The 23,344-nt window shown below is 47.8% G+C and overlaps 1 protein-coding gene across 3 annotated transcripts in view; it reads left to right on the plus strand.

Moving 5' to 3' along the window:
- GOLGA4 (golgin A4) overlaps positions 1-23,344 on the plus strand; it is a 758,002-nt gene that overhangs the window by 478,984 nt on the left and 255,674 nt on the right. The gene's annotated exons all lie outside the window — the stretch shown is intronic.

Genomic DNA, 23,344 nt, shown 5'->3' on the forward strand with positions numbered 1-23,344 from the left:
GGTTAGACCCAGCAAATTTCATTCCACATTCTTTTAGGTTTGGAGAAGCCACCAGTGGCTTAACTTGTTCTTGTTTCATGTAAAAAGATTGGGCGTGAATTGCTTCAAATTTATTGTGTTTGTCAGTCCCTTGTCCTCACATGTATTTCGTTAGGTAATGGTTTTGTGCCTTTTCACTAAAACTTAAGTATTTTAGTGTATCTGGAGATTGGCCCATGCACCGAAACTGCTGGTGCATTCTTACCAACATTTCTTAACAAATCACCATGCATATCCACAGCTGCTAAAACAAGGATGTGCTTCCATTGTATGAACAGCGAAATGCCCATGAAATTCAGCGGAGACTCATGGATGGGAAAGAACCTTTACTACAATGCCTTTACAATGCATAACAAATTTGTTCCCCTATTTTTCATCTCTTTAATCACCCATTGTTATCACTTTTTGGCCCTGATTTTTTTACTTCATTATTATGCAGATGGAATGTACTTTGCAATTCGTAATTTTGAAAACTCTTATGCTGTATGTAGTTATATGTTTTTTTTTAAACCGGTTTTATTGGGCTAATCAGTTTTTATCGATACAAATAATGGGATTGTATTGAGTACCTATCAAACAGGTTGTGTAAAGAACTATAGAACAGATGATAATAAATCAATGACATTATTGTCAATTGTTCATACCAGTTTGATCTTAAGAATGTAACAGGGCTCATCTTGTGGTTGTGTTCTGTCTGATAGCAGAAAGCTATGCCCCTCTTGCTAGGTAACCTGATGATATATTGATAGATGCCAGCCGCACAAGGAACTGCTCAAAGTAGTCAGAGACTATTCCAACCTGGCAGGCACAGACAACACTATCCACCCTTCACAAGACCTCTACAACGCCCATTCGGACTACTTTCACAGCAAGATCACCATCTTGTACAACAGCTTTGACCCTCAACCCACATCCTCAACCTGAGCAGCTTGGACCAACCAGCGCACACCAACCGCACAACCACCACCTGGACTCAGCTCACCTTTCAATTCACCTCGGCCATCATATCATACATCCACTCAGGGGCATTCTCTGACCCATACCCTACCACTATTTCAACCTTAGAACCAACCTCATCAGCACCAAGCTCACCTGCCTCCTCAACACCTCCATTACCGCAGCAGTCTTCCCAGACACATAGAAACATGCAGAGATTAGACCACTCTAAAGAAACCATCCGCGACCCCAGCAAACTCAAAAATTATCGATCAATCTCACTGCTCCGCTACCCCGCCAAACTACTTGAAAAGGCCATCAATCAACAGCTCACCGGATACCTGTGTAGGAAGCTGGCCTGGCGTGTGGTGAGCACCTCTGGTGCTGTCACCTTTTACCAGATCCAGGTATCCCCTCTTAATGAAATGTAGTCAGTGTCTAGGAAGCCAGGCTCTCTAGATGTAGCTGTGGATGAGCAACCAAGACTTATCCAGGAGACATGCAACACTTATTCAATACCACTGTAGTCACACAGGACTTAAACACATGAAACAAACACATAGGGGGTCATTCTGACCCTGGCGGCCGGTGACCGCCAGGGTCACCGACCACGGGAGCACCGCCAACAGGCTGGCGGTGCTCCCGAGGGCATTCTGAGCGCGGCGGTTCAGCCGCGGCCAGAAAGGGTAAACCGGCGGTCTCCCGCCGGTTTACCACTGCCCTTGTGAATCCTCCATGGCTGCGGAGCGCGCTCCGCAGCCATGGGGATTCTGACACCCCCTACCGCCATCCTGTTCAGGAACAGGATGGCGGTAGGGGGTGCCGCGGGGCCCCTGGGGGCCCCTGCATGGGCATGGGCACTGCAGGGGCCCCTGTAAGAGGGCCCCGCAAAGTATTTCAGTGTCTGCAAAGCAGACACTGAAATACGCGACGGGTGCAACTGCACCCGTCGCACCCCTGCAACTACGCTGGCTCAATTCTGAGCCGGCGTCCTCGTTGCAGGGGCATTTCCTCTGGGCCGGCGGGCGCTCTTTTGGAGAGCGCCCGCCGGCCCAGAGGAAATGTCTGAATGGCCGCCGCGGTCTTTTGACCGCGGTGCGGTCATTCAGCGGCGGTACCTTGGCGGACGGCCTCCGCCGTCCGCCAAGGTCAAAATGACCCCCATAGTGTTACAAAAATAAAGGTACTTTATTATGGTAACACAGATGCCAAAATTCTATATAGGCCATACGCCAACTGGAGGTAACTAAACACGCTATTATATGTACGTTAGTAGTCAGGAATTAGCATAAAATTAAATAGAAAACAGTGAAAGCAATAGTAAGTACTGAAGGCCCTGGGGGTGGAGGAGACCAACCCAAATACTAAGAAAGTGGAATGCAAAAGTTGGGCCCCATCCCAATGAAGTGGAATCGGTAGAGGGGAGCTTGAGGAACTAGGAACCTCAACAGGCAAGTACCAGGGTGCCCCCCCCCCCCACCAGTGACAAGGAAAAGAGAGGTAAGTATTTGGTTCTCCCCAAACCCACCAAAACGACTTCAGAAAAGGATAATGCAAGACCCAGGCAAGACTGCAAGAAACCAAAGGTGGATCCTGGAAGAGGAAGACCTAGAAAGGAAGGGAACCAAGTCCAGTTCACGTTGGAGTGTCCAGTGGTGACAGGAGCCACTACCCATCCGTCTGCGGATGCAGGACCAGATCGACGGTGAACGAAGACAATCAGCAGTGCAGCACTGGAGCAGCTGAAGAGTTCCTTGAGTGATGCAGTTGACGTCCCACTCCTGAAGAAGGATTTCAGTCGGTCAGTGGTGTGGAAAAACCATCAACAAGCCTTGGGAAAGACAAATGTTGTTGGAGAAGAAATGGGGAGCTGCTGGGGACCAGCAAGGTCCAGGAGAACTCAATCCATAGAGGGGAGTCCCGGGTGACCCTCGACAGTGAGAAGTGTCACAGGAAGAGGAGGCAGCCCCCACAGGTGACGCACAGGCAGCAAGCACAAGAGCTGCGGTGAGGCCCACGCAACACACCTTGGAAGGAGTCCCACATCGCAGGAGCAGCACACAGAGGGCTGTGCTTCACAGGGAAGAGTGCTGGGGACTGGGGCTTTATGGAGCCTGAAGGTCCCTTGCAGGAAATTCCAACAGGCCTTGGTAGCTGCAAGAGATGCGGTGCATGGGGGTACTGTCCTGCGTGGAGGGACAAGGACTTACCATCTCCAAAGTTGGACAGCTGGTAGAGAGGACCAACGGGACCACCACCTATGATGCAGGATCCATGCAGCTCTGGAGGAGAGGAGATCTATGCAGCTGATCATTGTTGCAGTTCGTGCCTGCGGATGCAGGAGAGTAACTCTTTCACTCCAAGGGAGATTCCTTCTTGCTTGTCATGCAGGCTCAAGACTTGCCACCCTCAGAGATACACATCTGGGGAAATCTTGCAGTTGCTGGAAAGAGCTGTGGAAACAAAGTTTCAGAGCAGAGTCACTGTAGTTGCAGATTGTCGGTTCCTGGAGGGTCCAGTTACAGTTACAGTGGCCAGAAGGTGAAGTAAACGTTGCAGAGGAAGCCTGCTTGACTCTTGTACGTCTGATCTGAGAACCCACCCAAGAGGGAGACCTTAAATAGCCCTGGAAGTTGGATTGGTCACCTGTCCACTCAGATGTTCCCAGAGGACTCTGCCCAACTTGGATTCAAAATGGCAGAATCAGGTGGCCACCTTGAGGAGCTCTGGGCACCACTCCTTGGGTGGTGATGGACAGGGGAGTGGTTACTCCCCTTTCCACTGTCCAGGTGTGCACCAGTGCAGGGTCTGGAGGTCTCTGAACTGGTGCATATTGGTTTATGCAAGGAGGGCATTGGGGAGGCTACCCCTCCCAAGCCATGTAACACCTATTTCCAAAAGGAGAGGGTGTTGCCTCCCTCTCCCAAAGGAAATCCTTTGTTCAGCCTTCCTGGGCTTGAGCTGGTCAAACAGCAGGAGGGCAGAAACCTGTTTGAAGGGTGGCAACAGCATGGGCTGCCCGGAAAACCCTAGAAAGCTGGTAGGAGCAATGCTGGGTGTCCACTAAGGAGACCCCAGAGTGCTTGGAATCGTACAACCAGTACTGGCAACAGTATTGAGGTATGATTCCGACAAGTTTGATACAAAACATGCCAAGGTTTGGAGTAACCATTATGTAACTGGACTTAGGTAGTGACCTATGTCCAGTACACGGGTAAAATGGCTTCCCCACACTCGCGAAGTCCAGGAAAATGGAGATGGAGTTCATGGGGGCACCTCTTCTCATGCAGGGGTGCACTCCCACACAAGTACCTGCACCCTGCCCTCTGGGCTAGGAGGGCCTACAATTGGGGTGACTTACAGTGACCTGGTGCAGAGACCTGAAGTGAAAGGGCGCATGCACCTTTTGACGCAGGCTGCAATAGCAGGCCTGCAGACACATTTTTCATGGGCTCCCATGGGTGGCATAATACATGCTGCAGCCCATGAGGAACCCCTGGTGTCCCAGTGCCCTGGGTACCATATACTAGGGACTTATTTGCGGCACTAGTATGCCAAATGTGGAGTGTGTGAAGTCCCAGCAACTAAATTTAGAAGGAGAGAGCACAGTCACTGGGGTCCTGGTTAGCAGGATCCCAGTGAACACAGTCAAAACATACTGACTTCAGGCAAAAAGTGGGGGTAACCATGCCAAAAAGAGGGTACTTTCCTACACCTGGAGCAAAACATCCTGGTGGGCATCTCCCAATCAGGTTTCCAAGCCAGCAAGAGCACAGAGACCACACTTGTTGCAGTCACAGATGACATCAGAACACTCCATGATTAGAGAGAGACCGCTGCCCTTCTCGACCCATCAGCAGCATTCAACACCGTCTCTCACCACACTCTCACCAACAGACTCTACAGAATCAGCATACAAGCTAATGCCCTCAAATGAATTGCCTCCTTACGACAGAATGCACTCAGAGCATCCGGTTGCCTCCCTTCATATCTGAACCGAAAGACATCATATGCGGCGTACCTCTAGGATCATCCCTTAGTCCCACTGTTCAACATCTACATGTCGCATACCCCTACCCTCACCCACGGTCCCGGTGGACATCATCAGATCCCACGGTCTCAACATTATATCCTTTGCGAACGACACACAGATCATTCTCTCGCTCACTGAAAACCCACCCACTACCCGGACAAACATCTTACCGTCATGACTAACGTAGCCAACTGGATGAAAGCAAACTGCCTCCAACTTAACTCAGACAAAACAGAAGTCCTAATCTCCTTGAGAAACACATCCATTTGGGACCACAGCTGGTGGGTATTCGATCTCACACCCACACCTACAGACCATGGACGTAACCTTAGCATCATCATTGACAACAAAATGACCATTATGCAACAAATTGGTGTAGTTGCCTCCTCCTGCTTCTTCACCCTCCACATGATACACAAGATCTTAGGTGAATCCCAGTGAACGCAAGGAAAACCGTCACCCAAGCCCTTGTCACCAGCCGCCTCGACTGTTGCAATTCTCTCTATTCTGGCATCCCCACCAAACTCCTCAAAAAGCTCCAGACCATACAGAACACGGCAGCCTGACTCATCCTGAACCTCCCTAAGTGTTCCCACATCACCCCCACCTCAGAGCACTAAACTGGCTCACTTTCCAAAAGAGATGCCAGCTCAAGATCCTGATGCATGCATACAAGGCTTACATGACCAAGGACCAGCCTACATCAGCCACCAACTGCACGCCTGTCAACCTGCCAGACACCTGCGCTCCTCCTTAGTAGCCCTCGCACACACACCTTGAATCCATTGCAGCCGCAGAGGTGGCTGCTAGTTCTCCTACACCACCACCAAGGCCTGGAACACCCTGCCATTCCACCTCCGCACAGCACCCTTCCTAACGGACTTCAGGAAGAAACTCAAGACCTGGCTCTTCAATGGAGACCTTGCACCCCAGCGCCCAGATACTCCCAGGGGTGATAGTTCAGCGCTCTACAAATAAATTGATTGAAACTCGTTGATTATCAAACCTTGATTAAGTATAATTTCTGAGGAAACAAAACAACAACAAAAAACCGAACCCCTCATCCCTCCGCTTTTCCCACCCCAACTTTTCAAGAGGTTTGGTACAAACAGAGATTTCTGTGTGGAGCAGCTTACTGGTTCTAATCCTCGACGTTGGATGATTTCTGTTGGAGCCTGGGTGCATCAGCTTTTGATCCCTGAAGATGATGCATACAACAAAGCAATTGTGGCAGATCATAAAGATTAGGGTTATCAGGTAGTGCAGTCCAAGGAGCTTAAAACGGACCAGGGAGGGAGTAGCAGTCATCGTAGCCTGAAGGCTAGTTATCATCAAGGGCACTCAGGGGAAAGGGGCATGGGTTCAGGACATTTTGTGTCCTTTTCCATAGGATGTGTTGGGTGTTCCGCACAACCCTTGTTGCTCTCCTCTTCTGCCCAGGTGTTCACTGCTTACTTCCATATTAGAAGTGGCAGAGGAGAACAGGATTTCTAGCACATTGTTATGGCTTGATTAGGTAGTAAAAACAATAGGTCTAAAAGTTTGGTCGTTACTTTGGCCCTATTATGATGGGTATATTGTCCCAGTAAGCAGGCCTCCATTTGATCTAATTGTGGGTGGCCTGTCACCAATGACAACATCCTCAGAACACCCCCACCACCAAAAAGGACTGAAGAGAAGTGCAGTGCCACATCATGTGCGGAAAATCCATTGGAGTATATTGGCATCTTGGACAGTTATCAGCCAATGGAGCATGGTGGGGTGAGGTAAGCTTCGTGGGGTGAGGTAAGCTTCTTGGAGAATCTTAAATTAAATACTTTTGAAATTCGCAGGTGACTTTCTGTGGGTATTTCAGTGCTCTGTTCCAATCGTTCTTGTTGTACGCTTGTTCCACGTGCACCTCTCACTAATCTCTAAGCCGTTGTAAGGATACACCATCATTGTCCTTATTAAATCAGGTAATAAGTCCCTACCTGTGATCTACAGTATGCAGTCTCTGTATCACTGCGTGTGTGGGGTGTTCCCCTCAGTCATCTGTCCACAGCTGGTGAAGCATATGTATTAATCTGCCACGTAAAAGGAACTGACTCTCATGTAGTCCTGTGTTATCACCTATTGTCTGGAAAGATATGAGTCCTCCTTTCTCACCCCTCCCCCTGCCTCGCCGTCACAGAGTGTCTTTCTCAGTGTAGTCATCCCTACTGCCTCCTGCTATCTGAACGGCTCTCCTGATGCAGGAAAATTCAGCAGTGGAGTAGTAGGCGCAAACGGTACTGTTGTGTGATTATACCAAATGCATTGTTTCAGGACTGTTAATGCCATCCTAAGTAACAGGGATGGATTACGAGAGTTCAGTGGTCGAGAATAACTGTGTGTGCAGCCCTCCTCTCCCTCGGATCTGGGCCGTTCTTATTTGTGTTTCTCCCTGATGGAGTCCCACTAACCAGTAAGACGGCCATTGGCGTTATGATATTTAATACTATCTTAAAATCTGCCGCACCCATGCCTCTGGTAGTGGGGAGTCTGAGCTTTCCTAGGCTAACTCTTAATTTTCCCCAGCCCCAGAGAAGCTCTATCAATAGAGCATCAAGGAGGCAAAAAAATGGATGCTGGAATGAGTAATGGCAAATTCACTAACTAATAAAAGAATTGGGGAAACATCACCATTTTTGACACTGCTATACGGCCTGGGATCTTGAGAGGTAATTGAGATGAGAAGGTAACCTGGGAATGTAAGGCATAGATTAGTTTGCCCAAATGCATGGGTATACCAAGATACTGAAAAGTGCGAGGAGCCCAATGGAGTTCCCTGGGCCCTAAGAAGATTGGAGTTACAGAAAAGGCCTGTGTGAAGGGAAAACACAAGATTTTGTGTGATTAACCCATAGGCCGAAAGCTTCACTGAAGTCTTGCAGAATTTGTGCATTTGGTGTCAGATTTATTGTGATGTTATGAATATAAAGCAGCATGTATCTGCAAAAGAGAAATTACAGTCCCTCCTATCAGGATTCCTCAGCTGCAACCTTGTACTCTAAACCTAATAGCTAGAGGCTCCATCGCTAGTGCGAACAGTAACAAAGACAACGGACATCCCAGTCTAGTGCCTCGGGCAATTGTATAAAGCTCAGAAATGTGCCGTCCAGTTTTGACTCAGGTGCTTTGCTCTGGATAGAGGAGCTGTAGCCAGTGAATCAGTGAATTGAGTATAACATAATGAGTCAGGATATCCCAGTCAATGGTATTGAAGAACTTTTCGCGTTCCAGGGCCAAACCAGCCTATTGTGGCCAGAGTTCCAGCACTGCTCAAACATCTGATGATAACGCAGAATGTTGAGAGAGGTGCTGTGGCGGGGAATTAACTTGTTTTCGACCTGTGTGTGTCAAATCGGGCAGTAGAGAGAGAGCAGCTTGTGTGCCAGAAGTTTACTTGAAATTTTGTATTCCGTGTGTAATATGGAGATAGGCCTATAAGAGGATAGTAAGTGTTCATCTCGACCAGATTTAAGTAAGGAGACCTCAATCGAGGTGTTACACTTGTGCCTGCAGGTTGGAATATAATTTGGCATTGTGAGTCCAAAAGGCTTGATTAATTGTGCCCTGTGTGCAGAGCAGCTGTCCATCTTGACAGGTACAGCTGATATAAGCATTTGTGGGTTGGGGGGAGGGCTGTTTAAGGAGTCATGCTGTGAGTCTGCAAGTCTTTCCTCCTTCTGCATGGGATTTAGCTATGAAGGTCTCTTGGGCCAGACAGCACAAGCACTGCAAAAGCTTGTTCTGTGTATGTTTAACCTTACGCAGAGATTTTGTGCACTCTGGATGCTCTATAACTGCTCATTCCATGCTCATCAGCAAATGTTCTAGTCATTCGAGTTCAGAGCATATTGCTCCGCTGCACCAAGCATAGTTTGAATACAGGTACCTGGTTCCACAACCTTAAAGGCTTCCCACTCCACCATAGAGGGAGTATGCAGTATTATAGGTTATCTGAAAATAATTAGCAATGGCTTCCTGTAATTCCTCCTGGCCAAATGAGTCTTCCTACCACAGTGGTTAACGTTTCCATGTAGGGATCTGGGTAAGTATCTCCCTCAGTGAAAACCGACCTCTAGTGGGTTATGATCTGACAGCATTTTGCCTAGGTATGTTGTGTGATACACTGATTGCTGGAGCAAGCCCGAGAAAACTTTCTGATCTAAACGTGTGTGCGTAACCTGTGTGGGGGTAAGTAAAGTGACTATTCGTTCATCCTTGCATTTCTACTTTTCTGTGAGTCTGAGGAATCACTTTCTTAGCCAAGCACTCAAAGAGTTCTAGCATTGCACACTATATGTGAAGTGGGTAAGGTTTGGTGGGAGAGAATGAGGTCTCTATCCAGCACGCTTTTAAAGTCTCCCCCAAGTCTTGTAGGTATATCCACCCATTCGGCCATTTTCTGAGAGATCACTTCCAGGAAGGCTGACCTGGGAGAAATAAATGCTTCCCAGGACCATGGGGTCGCCATCCAAATTTAAGCAGTACATATCGTTGTTGCAGGACTATGTGTTCCTCTTTTTAGTGAAGGGTTCCCCAGCTCTAAGCCATATTTCAGCACCTATAACATATGCAGAATAATTAGGGTAGAATATTTGTCCCTTTCCCATGCCATAAGATGAGTTTTTCGCAGGAATAGGGTCTGTGCTCCCCTGTGCCACAGCTGCACCAGGAGTTTGTCACTTGGTAACTGTGCCCTGCCTCCATGCTTTCCAAGTTGTGGATGTATGTCTACCTGTAATCATGTGAAGATCTAAAACCTCATTGGATTCCCTGATGTATTATTCTGGGAGGCACCTTACTCAGTTTTTAAGTGGATACTCCAGAGTATAAGCTTTCCATCTCGTGATGAACTCCTGATCAGTTGCAAAACGGCAGGCCAATGAAAACCAGTGGAAAACTAGAACTACAATTATAGCTATAAGAAATGGAAAAGAAAGCTGTTGCTTTGAGGTGGTTCCAAAATTTGGGACAGTGCTGTTTTAATTAAAGTTCCTCGAATTACAGCCTGTCACCTATTTACCAGGTCCCCATTATGGAGAGAAATATGTAGAGTTCAGATAGTTGAGTGTAAGTTGCTGCTACAAACTGGTGATCCCTGGATTTTCCTGTCCCTCAGGCCGTGGATACTTCACATCGGGAGAGGATGGGTGAGTGGGCCAAGCTGTGCGATTAAGCATGGAGACCTGCTGTGTTAAGCACCGGAGTACAGTAGTTGGATTGTGCACGGCCAGTCGACAATAGATGGAGGGACTGCTGAGGTTTACATCAGTTCATCTGCTGTTTGCGGAGTCACTAAAGGGCCAATAAAGGAGTTGTTACTATATTCAAATTTCCTGTCTTCCTTTGACATATCACCAGGTGTCAGGGGGTGGGGAGTCATCCTGTAATGCCACAGCGGCGAGGGCTGCCTCCTTCTCAACCCACATCTGGCATCTGAGGCTGTGCCGCAGAAGAAGCAAGTTTGTTGTCTTCTCACCTCGTCTTGCGACAGGAGTAATCAGATGTTGGTCGACCCGTGTCCAGGCGTCTTCCAGATCTGTAAAGAAATGGGCCCGCTCATTGGCCAGGACCTTCAACTTCAAGGGGAAAACCAGAGCATACGTCTGGCCGAGTACCTTGAGCCTGGTGGAGGTACACATCCACTTCATCATTATGTAATCTGGGAAGATCAGGATTTTGGGGTTGTCTAGAGTTGAGGGAGGCCTGTAGCTGGAATCTCATATGCCCTCTCCACATTGGACACAGATGATAGGCCCTGTGGTGCAACAGTAGTCTTTAGCCCATTTTCAATGTATAACGTAGTATCTATGCCTATATGAATGGTGTTCCTCCTGTTCCGTCCCTCAGCATCTCTGATACGTAGTTCCTGGAATTTGATCCTCTCTGTGAGGCCCACTGAGGTATTTCCCATAGTGGTAGCCTGTGGGACCACGTCTTGAAGGGTAACTTAGTTTTTTTAAATTCTGGTACACAATTTGTGTTGCACTTCACATAGCAGTTTTAAGTCTATGGTCTAAGTGCCAACTTTCGCTTTCAGGGCAGTGTGTGTCTCCAGTGGCTGCCAGAACTTGGTCACCTTTATCCTGGGTTGTTTCTTCATGTGCTGCCTTAAAAAGATTCTGTAAGAAGAGAACTCCCTGTGATGGTCCACTATGGCTTCCCTTGGGAGCTCTGGGCGTGTCCCTCAGCGCTTTGACCCTGCCAACTGCGAGTTTTGGATGGGAGGCCTGTGTGGGAGTTCACTGGTCAGGCAGCATGCAGAGCCTACCTGGCACTTGTGAGGCAGGTTCTGCTGCCCACCTGGTCTGCACAAAGAGCTTTGATGTGTTCCATGGTTCTTAAGCCTTCACTGCAGGTAAAAGGTAATAGGGCAGATTGTGTCTTCTGTCCTTCACTGTGGCTGATGGCAAGCCGACCTGGATAATGTATCACAATCCTTCAGTTAACAGCCTGTTTTTTTATAGTCCTGCCTTCATCTTGTGCCAAGGCGGTAGGAGGGCAGCTATCTAGGTCCATGAGGGTCCCAGTAAGATGGCGAATGAAGCACTGGTAAGGTGTCAGTAATTGGGTTAAGGAGCCGGTGGGGCACCCTGGCGCCCGCACCTCATCCATTGTGACTCACCGGGGCCCAGCTCCTTGTCTTCTACAGTTCCTCATCCTCCCAAGCTTCACACTGCTTTCCAGGCTTCTGGTAATCAGGGGAGGGTGGGGGAACCGTTATGACTATCCTGTTTGCTCTGCGAGGGAGGAGACATCAGGAGAGCCATACACCTCAGGCAGGTTCTGAGTGAAGCAGACTCAGCTTGCTACAAACCTCCACAGCCCGTGGAAGTGTCCGGCAGCTGCACTTCATGCTCTCAGCTAGCAAACCTCACCTGGCCACCAAATCATGCGGGGTGCACCATGGGAGACCCCAGTATGCTTGCCCTGCTTGCTCTCGTTTTGGGAATTATCAGCTTGGCCACCGGGTGCCCACTGTAGACCTCTTGGGGGCCACTGCCACATGATCTTGGCCCTTTCCTTCTCAGGGTCTGCCTGGTCGTCAGGGATGGGACATGTGCTATTTCTAATGCTAATTGGGCTTGATCCATTCTCACGTCCTTGCGGACGTAATGGGATAGTGACTAGCTGGAGTAGAGATCTCAGCTAAAACACGTCCAACATGTTCAGCGGTTAGCCACACCCCTTCTGGAGTCGTTCTCAACTCTGATTAAGGGTACTATTGGTGCCTTGTTTATCAACTACAATATTTTCCATAATGTACAGATCTGAACTACAGAGATTGTCAAGGAGTGTTTTTGCCCTTGTGTTTTTTTTTTCATTTGATTTGGGACGCACTCAAGGAGACAGTTAACAACTTTCATGTGTATGCCTAGTGCAGCGTGGCACTGTGGTTTACTGAGAGGGCTTAATCTTCCTTTGGGCAGTCAAAAAGGAAATTTGAGAGACCTTCAAAGCGCCCATTCCTTAATCAGTACAATCATCACACAGAAACTCAGCTGCCATGCACAGGGAGGAACATGAGAAGCATCATATTCTGCTGCCCATTACGAAGGAGGAAGATCACTTTAACTGTCTGCTGCAAGCACCATGTGAACAGAGGAAGGGGAATGAGCAACACTTATATAAGTGATGCCCCTCTGAGTCCAGCAGTGGGAGCATCACTCAGCAGGAAGCTACAGTGAGTTATTTTGTTATGGCCCTGTTCAAGACTGTCATGTTCGGTACATGATATTCTAACTTGTATTGCAGTTCCAGGAGCTTAGGAGACAGTACCTATTTCTTATACATATTATGACGTCAGGCATGTTCTTAGAACACTATAGGGCTTAATATATAAACACCACATAGGCTTAAGGGGGGCAGGGGGCATTCCAGCTATGGCTGACCTGTGATGTACACCATTCCATTGACAGCTTCGCTGATCCTGACACTGACTCTTCAGCCAAAGGGGAGAGGATTGCCATCCAGACAACAGGCGAGATACCCCTTGCCAGCCGTTTCAGGTATGAGGTTGGGAACATTCTCTTAGACCAAGCCAGACAGAAGGGTCACCACTGCTATACTCTCAGATTTTAGACATGAGGGTGTAGGTAGGAATCTTTAGGCTTTTAGGATCTAAACAAAATGGTGGGGTTGTTTATCTTTTTTACCCTGATGGCAACATTGATCACTATATTATGTTTCATCTGCCTAATTATCTCAGCCCATGCTTTTTATAATCAGATGCAATTGCTTCAATAGATGCATTCAATAGATAAATTCTGCCTTGGTGTGAGTCTTTGTAACTGAGCGAAAGGGGAATGCTCTGCTCACAATTTCTTCTCTGAGGAATCAGTGTCATGCTTAGGTTGTCACAAATCAACTTTACTTCCTAGGTCTAGGTGAAGCACTGCAGGCTAGCCAGGAATCAGGCTCACAGCTTCCAGATGGTCTGGGACTGACTCAGTCCCCCACACATGGTGGTGCTGCCACCCTAAAACATGCAGCCGTATTAACATAATAGGAACCACAAAACACTTTCCAGTCCCACAATTTTCCATGCATCTCTCCTCACCAACTTAAATATGCCTCTCCTTGCAGAAAGGACTGAGCAGAAATCTTTGTGATTATGTGCCCTTCCCTCCTGTGAGTGCGTGCATTTGTTGCCCTCCCTTTGGGTGTTGGACTTTCTGGCTATGTGTGCTGACTGTATTTGTTACATGTTATTGGACAGTTGTAGAGTTCTCATACATCTGTGAGTGTTTTGTGATGCTGGAGGATAATGAACTACACATATGTGCTTGTTGACCTAGTAAAAGAGCTACAAAATAGCCAATTTGTCAGAGTAATCAAGTCTACAAAGAAGCATACAAGCACAGTAATTCAGTTTTCACAGTTTGTGTAAAGATTTAAAAGCATCTTCTACCACCCCTCAGGTCTCTTAGGAAAATGGTTCTGCTGAGAAAATATGGATTATCACTATGAACACCTTTTTAAACGGTGCAAATAACGTTTAAGTTTAAACTTGCCTGAAAGGAAATGTCAGTAGATAGATTGACGAAATTGGATTTGTGTAATGAATTTGAATCGAACCCGACCACCTCCAAGAACAATTTCCACGAAGGAATGAAAGCAGTCGCCGCCTGGATTTAAGATAGTTACCTCAAACTGAACTTGGACATAACAGAAGTCCTCATCCTCAGCACCATACCCTCTGCCTGGGATGAGTCCTGGTGGCTCAGCGCCCTCGGAAACACCCCTGCACCCACCGACCATGCCCGGAACCTCAGCATCATCTTAGACTCATCGCTCTTAATGGACTGACAGGTGTGCCCAGTCTTATCAGGTTTCTCCCACACCCTGTGCATGCTTCTAAAAATCTATAAGTGGATCCCCACCGAAACCAGAAGGACAGTCACCCAGGCCCTTGTCAGCAGCTGCCTCGACTACGGCAATGCACTCTACGCTGGAACCACCGCCAAGACCTGAAAAAGACTACAATGCATCCAGAACGCCTCCGCCCATCTCAAGAACACCCCATGACACAGCCGCACCTCCACCCTTCTAAGAGACCTACACTTGCTGCCTATCAACAAGAGAGTCACCTTCAAGCTTCTTACCCACACGTATAAGGGCCTACACAACGCAGGTCCAGCCTACCTTAACCAAAGAATCTCCTTCTACACTCCCTCCAGGCAACTCCGCTCTGCCAACCAGGCTCTCGCCAACATACCCCGCATCCAGAAAACTACAGCCGGAGGAAGATCCTTCTCCCACATCGCCACCAAGACCTGGAACACCCTCCCCATCCACCTCAGGCAATCTTCTACCCTGTCACAATTCAGGAAGGACCTCCGAAGGACTTCAACTGATCCTCAGCCCCCCCTCCTCCCACAGGGCCTTGAGACCCTCACGGGTGAGTAGCAGTGATTTGAAAATCCCTGATTGATTGATTGAATGCTGCTAGACATGTAATAATGTTATTTTGCTAATATCCGATACATATCATCGATTCAGAGGTTGTACATGACAATAACAAGCCAGTGCTTTAACAAGCTTGTAAATTTTGTCAAGAAGTTCTTCAGGATCAAGTGTAGCATTGTGTAGTAAACATTTTATCCCCATCCTACCCACCATCCCTGGAGTGTCCTAAGCTGGGGTTCCTTGAATTTTCCAGAATATTTCTTCGTCAAGGTGTTGTCACATTCAAAGCATCAATGGGGAATATTGCTGCGTCTATGAGAGGGTATGTTAATAATGTATACCTGGCAATGTATGCCTGGAGTTCAGTGTTGAGGTGTGGGGGGGAGGGCGGCGGGGGGAGGCACCCACCAGGACCACTGGGGATTTGAGAGGGGAAGGCTGTGCCAAGGACAGCTAAGTTGTACGAGAGCATATGTCTGCCTCCCTTGATGTTGAATTTAACAGCTGTTAGTGGCAGGGGGTTCTGAGGATTTATCGTCTGCATCTCCGTTATGCTTAAAGCCTATTACCAACTCATCCGATAGTAATGCAATCAGCAATTACAATTGACAATGCAAGCCCCCTCATGCCAAGTATTCAATTAAGATATCCTGAATTTTATGTGTAGTTGGGCATTCTTTTTGACAGGCTCTAACCAGGTAGTGTCAAAGACAAAGATATTGTTGATGTGCTTGGCACCAATACATCTCAGTTGTTTGTTGCATCCTGTGCTCCATGATCCATTCAGAAAGGGCGATTCTTTCAGATCTCTTCAATCTTAACCTGGAATCCAGTGATCTGGTTTGATCTAAGATGACCCTTAGGTTTAAGTGGGGGCAAATAGTTGCACTTGGGTTCGGAATATGTAAGTGAAACTTTCAGTTCACAAGCAGTGAATTTCAAGAGCGTGTATGATTGAGAAGTGTTTCCTACCATTTACTGAGCATGTTTCATGCAAAAAGAGGCCATCTGTGACAACAATGCAAGGATGTGTTTATGACCACTGTGGTTTTGTTTACAAGTTCTTTCCTTCTTGGTTGGTGCATGAGGTGGGGCAGTGGCTTTATCCAGGGTCGTTCTGTTGCGGGGAATATAGCTGTGTTATAATTTTGCTAAATAGTACTAATATTACAATTAAGAAAGATTGAATATTTGCGTAATTTGTGCCAGGTGTGAGCAGAAATGGCCTTAACGCTTCTGTGGACTCTGAAGTTCTACATTTTGCGGCTGGAGCAATGGGTCTGGACAAGAGTGCCTACAGTTAGAAGTTGCCATGTATCTTCTTCCAACAGTGGGGAACTTGGGAGCTGTAACTTAACTCAAGAACAAACATTTGAATGCTAATGTCAACTATAAATGTCATTTGGCCAAGATGCTCATTGTTGCGATTAGGGCCATATCTATCTGTCTGTCTCTCGGTCTCTCAGTCTATCTATTTATCTGGTTGGAAACCAAAATCTTAAAAACCACTGAAATGAGCTACCTACGATTATGTAAACTAACTTTAGCTGAAGCCCTAGGCATGCAGTTATGATCTCTTATGTAATACTACTCATTACGTATTAAATTACATCACTGGTGTCCTATCAAATTGACAATATCAGTGATGACATCATCCAGTGTTGTCAGTACTGTCATCAGCGTTGCGCCGCAGGGATTATCCACAAGAACAGACCTTTTGTGGGATATACCAAATCCGTGGATATCAGACCAAGTACAAGAAAATTAGGCCTTGGTGAAATTTAAATTACACTGGCCTGATGTAGAGAATTCTGTGTTTCATTTGTTACAAGAAATTCCTGAATTTACACAACTTCACATAATTATGTAAAAATGTACTGCAAAATGTGCTATTCATGGACATTTTTTTATAGCAAATGTACCGGAGCAGCAGATCTTGAGCACCTATGCTTTTGCTTTTTGCACTATTTTTTAGCACAAAATGCCTCCTCGTGTGAAAAATTTAGAGTAGGACACATTTCATGCTAACATACAATGCAAAATGACTGATGAGCGCCTTACTTAATTTCACCATAATTTCAGGTACATTTTTCACACTCCTAGAGATAGTATGGAGCCTTTGGATTAGGTTTTTTAGGATAGGCTACCAATATACTGTTCACTACTCTCATCAGGTGAAAGGGTAAGAAGTACTCTCCTAAATAGAAGACAGATGGGACGTTAGCACTCTGCCCACCAGGATATATCCTGTCTAATCAAATGATGGCAATATGTGAAATTTAGAATTATTGTTAAATCAATACAGTTTGTAAACAAAAAACACAGACCCTGTCCCCAACTGTCTACGAACAACCAGTCCGTACTGCCCATTCGGCCAGGCACTAGGGACAACCATCTGCAGATTGCCCTACCCTGCTGCATGCAGCCAGTTCTCCATGAGAGGCCAACTCGGCCTTCAGGCAGGTCCCACACTAAATCCTCTGCAGTGATAAACCCCCAATGTGCTTTCAAGCACACATCAGCAAGATGTTGCCGTAGGGGCTGGCCTTTGTCCAAGCCCTGCACCCAACCCTCAATGGGCTGCCAATAATTGTTGTATATGACCTTTAGCTGTGCTCAGTGGTGGTTGGAAAGAGGTCATGACTAATCTAGACCCTGCATTGAAATGTTTGCGAACCGCCAACCACCGCTGCACATTTTCTTCAGTTCTGCGCAGCATTGGCTTGAATCTGCACCCATCTTTTTGTGGGTAGTTGGTCACTGCTGCAGGCAGTCAAGCTATGCTGCATACAGTGGTAGGTCCCATTTTCATATTTTCTTTTTTATGATTCTTTAAGGGTTCATGGAGTAATTTTAACAGCAGTGTCCTGGATGATGTCAACAGTGATGTCATTTGAGATGTCAAGACTGTTGTCATATGTGAGGTCATAAGCAGTGCATGGCAGGATGCGAGTTATGGTTAGTTTGCCTAGCTATAATTGGCGCATTTCATTGTTTTTTAAGTTTTGTTTTGTAACCATATCTTCTTTTTTTTTTTTTTTTTTTTTTTACTTTGGACTTTGAGTACCTGCATCCTGTAATGGGAGCCTCAAAAATATTTCTGATGTTGCAGCCAACCAATCATGGAACTTCAAAACTAGATTTGCCGAAATGTTCTATTTAATGGTCCAGATAGCTCTAAAAAATGTCACTTCTTAATATCTAGACTGTAACGTTGTATAAACACTAATTACTGTAACTAGTTCTCAAATTTACAACAAACAAAGCAAAAACACTAACTTGCATAAAGTTGTACATTCATGTGAAGTTTGGTGTAATTCCGATCAGCTATATTTTTTCTGCATCAGGAAGCAAAGAATCCTGTGGGAGTTAGAATGGGAATGTCACTGTTTGCACACCATCCACGTTTTTTCTGTCAACTGCTTGACTGATCCGAAACTTACCATGAAGATTCCAAAGGGGATAAGTTATTTTGATAGTTTTGTGAAAATGCATCAAACAGTGACAAAGTTATTAGCAAAAATGTATTTTTAATCGAAAGTCTGACCTAACCATCACTACGCAGGCATTCTCCAACAACTGATCCATAAAGAGTAGCCAGGAATCACCTTGTACTCTCAAAGTAACATACAGGTGCATAACTTAAAACCTCCTAACATTTCTTGGAGTGTTAGTACGCAGGAATGAACACCCAAACTGTTCCACAACCTAATGAACCTCACTGTTAGTGGAAAACAAAGTACATTACATAACAGAGGCACATAGTATAATGCAAACTTCATGAATGGCAACCACTCCCACTGAATAATTACATTAATGTCATATTTTAACATTGCAAACAACCCCACTAATTAACTAAATTATTGCCATATTTTAACGTTGCAATCAGGCCAATGCCAAGCAGGCGACGTTTTGACCTCCCATGACTTGAGGACAGGTATGTTGTAGAACAACACGGTCTCATTTCGATCTCAAATGTCCTTAGGCATTGTCTGACCCTCAGATCAAATTCACGAGCATGCTTCGGGTAGTCTTTCTTCAACATCTCAAGACATGTCCCAATCAGATATCAGATATCAGCTTTGCGCCTTCTTTCGTGATATCGATGTCTGTTTAACCAAAGCCTCCATTCCAACCACCATGTCTGGACTCCAAGTCATTGGTGAGTCTCACAACATGACCCAGTTGCACTGCTGTGCCTCCAAACACCACATTATCTTCTCCCAGCACTGACTGACTCGCATCGGAGATAAAAGTTCCTAATAACCTTGTGTTGCACAGTATCGAAATACCTCTGTTCTGTGCTTTGACCACAGCAATAGCAGGGACAGCAACACCACCTCTGGTGACTACATACTGGGTGCCATAGCATATGCAGAATGCCCTCAGCTAGTGCTCTTAAAGACTGCACGCTGTCCTCCTAAAACTCAGTCAGGAATCATGCAGTTGCCAGGATTCTTGCTCTTCACATGGCTCATGCCCTTCTAGCAATTCAAATATAACTTTTGTCTCTCGTTAGAGCAGTGATCTCAGAGACTTCTAGCTGCAGATTCCTTACCTTCAAATTCCCTGGTGTCGGCTTAGAATCCAGAATATGTTTGCTGAGCAATACCTGTGCGTGCCGTTGGGTGGCGTCGTTCGGTTCCGCGTGCATCGTCAGCGATGTTGGAGCAGTCTGTGACATCACAGTTGTCTATATAGACGCCACCTCGGCGTGTGTACGTCAGTTCTTTTCCTTCCGCGCCCATTAAGTGCAGGTCTGGGATCAAGCTACCCTTTGCCTTTTTGGGCGAGCCTTTTTTTCATATTTTATCGAAGATCTTCTGTCATCTGTGCGAGAATGTCCTCTAGGAAGGCTCGGTTCAAGCCATGCAGCACCTGTCATCACGCGATGTTGGTGACGGACCCCCATGAGGTATGTCTCAGGTGCCTCGACAGGGACCACGACTCGTCGTGTTCTGACTTCTGGACCATGGCCCTGAAAGCTTTGAGGCAGTGTTCCCTAAACCTCATGGCGGCCTGCAGTAAACTTCGGGTGGCGCGACTCCTCAGAGGTCGCAGAACCGCTCCAGGAGCCCCAAGTCCTCTTTGTCCCACTCAAGGTCCTCAGGTCATTCGGGGAAGAGGCACAAAAAGAAGAAGTCCAAGCGGACTTCGACCACGCCCGTCGGCCGACGAGATGTCTTGGGCATGTTGAAGTTCCGAGCACTGTTCTGCGGAGCCGTTGCTAGGGCCGACTTTGTGATTTCCCCACCCCTCCCCTTCCGGGAGCTGGAGCGACCCCTGCTCAAATAAAGACATTTTACGAGGCTATACCCCTTGTTTTTGAGCAAGATGCCCCCGCAGGTGGGTCTTCAGCAGGGGCCCCATCAGATTCGACACTGGCGAGTCCAGCACTGTTGGGGACCCCAGGATTCGATAGCAGATCCAGACCGGTGCCGGGTCTGACGTCGACACTTCCTCCACCACCGGTGCCCGCTGGTGGTGGTAGCCCCATCCTCATTCCTGATGATCCGGAGCCGGAACGACGTATGACGCCGATTCCGACTTCGACAGCACCGACTAGGCCCAGATCAGTGCCTGAAGCCTATCTTGAACAGCTGGACACAGGTGAAGAGTGGGAGGGATCTGAGAACCCTTTAGAATATGGATTTGAGCAGGACTGGTGTAAGGAGCCTAGGGGAAGCCAATGGACTGGATACTTCCCCAGATGCTGGCATGCTCTTACGTCCTTCTGTGGCTACGGAGGAGGGGGCATCTTATGCCATGGTGGTGCGCAGGGCAGCTGAGGTCTTGGACCTAGATTTGCCTACGGTGCTAGTCAAGACTAATCTCCTGACAGAGGTGCTTCAGCCAGGGGTTGCTACATCAGAGCCAATGTTACCCTGCAAAGAAGCCCTTACAGATGTCCTTCTGGGGACATGGTCCAAACCTCGCACATGGGCTCCTGTGAACAGGACAATCGGCCGCCGCCATCGACCAGCTCCAAACGACCCTAGTTTCCTCACCCAACACCCCACCCCAGAGAGCTTGGTGGTCCAAGCCTCCACTTCCTGTGGTGCCTTCCCTTCCGCTCCCCCGGATAGGGAATTCAAGAGGCTGGACCAACTTGGAAAGCAGATGTTTTCCTCCTCCAGCCTGGCATTGAGGTCGATAAACACTTCTTGCCCATTGGGCCGTTTTACCCAGACTTAATGGAATTCGGTGGCACAAGTGCTGTCCCAGGTCCCGGAGGGCATACAGGACACTCTCACCCAGGCTGTTAAGAATGGGAGAAATGCAGCCAAGTTTACCATCAGATGTGGCTTGGATACGGGCGACTTGCTGAGCAGGGCGACTTCTTCAACAGTGGCCCTCCGATGCCACTGGCTTTTCAGGTGATGTCCAGTCGAATTTGATGGACATGCCTTTCGATGGCTCACACCTTTTTGGTGAGAAGGCAGAATCTGCACTTGAGAAATTCAAGGGTTCTCCACCTACAGCCAGATCGTTTGGCCTTTCAGCACCTGTTAGCCAGCAGTCTGCCTATCACCCCTTTCGAGGATTCTGAGGGGCACGGTACCACACCAACCACAGGCTAGCCACTGTCTTCCCCCAGCCCCCCCCCCTCCCCCCCCGGCTTCACAGCATCCCAATGCGAGGACGAGGTCATGGTACCTTCAGACCCTGAGGGTCTAGCCAGACGTCGTCCACCATCTAGCCCCCCCTCTTCCGCAAAGCCCAAGGCCTCCTAGTATGGTTCTGCAAGACCATGTCCGTCCAGTTGGAGGGAGAATTCAATTTCATCTCCCTCACTGGCGGTCCATAACATAGGACAAATGGGTCTTGCAGATCATACAGTAAGGGTATTCCCTCCCCTTCCAGTCTTTCCCTGCCTCTATCCCTCTGGTAAAAGAACGGCTGATGTAGGATCATTTGATCTTAGTCTGCGAGGAAGTTACGGCTCTGTTGGCCAAGGAAGCCATAGACATGGCCCCGATGTGAGAAGTAGGCAGTGGTTGTTATTCCTGCTACTTTCTGACCCCAAAAAAGAACAAGGGTCTTGGCCCTATTTTGGATTTGAAGTACCTCAACCTCTTCCTCAAAAAGGAGAAATTCAGGATGCTCACTCTTGCTCAGGTCTGGTCTGTCCCAGACCAAGGAGAGTGGATGGTAGCGTTGGTCTTGCAGGACGCGTGTTTTCACATCCCCATCCTGCCAGCCCACAGGCGTTACTTGCGGTTCCAGGTGGGTCATGAGCACTTTCAGTTAACTTTGCTCCCCTTCGGTCTCACCAGTGCCGCTCTGAAGTTCACCAAGGTGATGGCGGTGGTGGCTGCCCATCTGCACAGGTTAGGGATTTCAGTCTTCCCCTACCTCGACGACTGGTTGTTGAAGGCTCCTACGCACCAGGCTCTTGTCACCCACCTTCAGACCACGGCGGCCCTGCTGCATTCGCTGAGATTCACTATAAACGTTCCGAAGTCACACCTGACTCCCTCTCAGAAGCTCCCTTTCATTGGAGCTGTTCTGGACACAGTGCAGATTCGGGCCTATCCTCCCAAGCAGCGAGTCCAGGATATTCAGTTTGGATACCGATGTTTCGGCCTATATCCTGGATTTCGGTAAGACAGAATCTGAGGCTGTTGGGACTCATGGCTTCCTGCATCCTATTAGTCAAACATGCCTGATGGCATATGAGGGCTCTGCAATGGGACCTGAAGTTCCAGTGGACACAGCATCAGGGAAATCTTTACAACACTGTTCAGATCTCAGAGGGAACTGCAAAAGATCTGCAGTGGTGGTTAGTGAACTGCAATTGGGTCAGTGGCAGACTCCTATCCCATCCCCTACCAGATCTCACAATAGTGAAGATGTGTCACTTCTGGGATGGGGCGGCCACCTGGGAGTGGCGGAGATCAGGGGCCTTTGGTCTCCGACAGAATCCGGGCTCCATATCAACTTATTGGAGCTTCGGGCAATCCAGCTAGCATTGAAAGCATTTCTTCCTGTTGTGAAAGGGAAGATAGTGCAGGTGTTCACGGACAACACCACTGCAATGTGGTACTGCAACAAGCAGGGCGGTGTGGGGTCGTGGACCCTTTGTCAAGAGGCTCTGCGTCTTTGGACATGGCTGGAACAGCAGGGTACAACCCTGCTGGTTCAACACCTGGCAGGTTCTCAGAACGCCAGGGTGGACAAACTCAGCCGTCGATGCCTAGCGTATCAAGAATAGTATCTCCATACGGAGGTGGCGCAAGCACTCTTTCAGCAGTGGGGAGAGCCTTTGTTAGATCGCCTCGGAAGCGAACGCATAATGTCAGCATATTGCATGTTGGAGTTTCCAAGGCCGCAGTCGCTTGGCGATGCTTTTCGTCACGAGTGGAATTCAGGCCTCCTATATGCATTTCCGGCCAT

This window comes from Pleurodeles waltl, chromosome 2_1 (assembly GCF_031143425.1).
Source record: "Pleurodeles waltl isolate 20211129_DDA chromosome 2_1, aPleWal1.hap1.20221129, whole genome shotgun sequence".
Classification (NCBI taxonomy): domain Eukaryota; kingdom Metazoa; phylum Chordata; class Amphibia; order Caudata; family Salamandridae; genus Pleurodeles; species Pleurodeles waltl.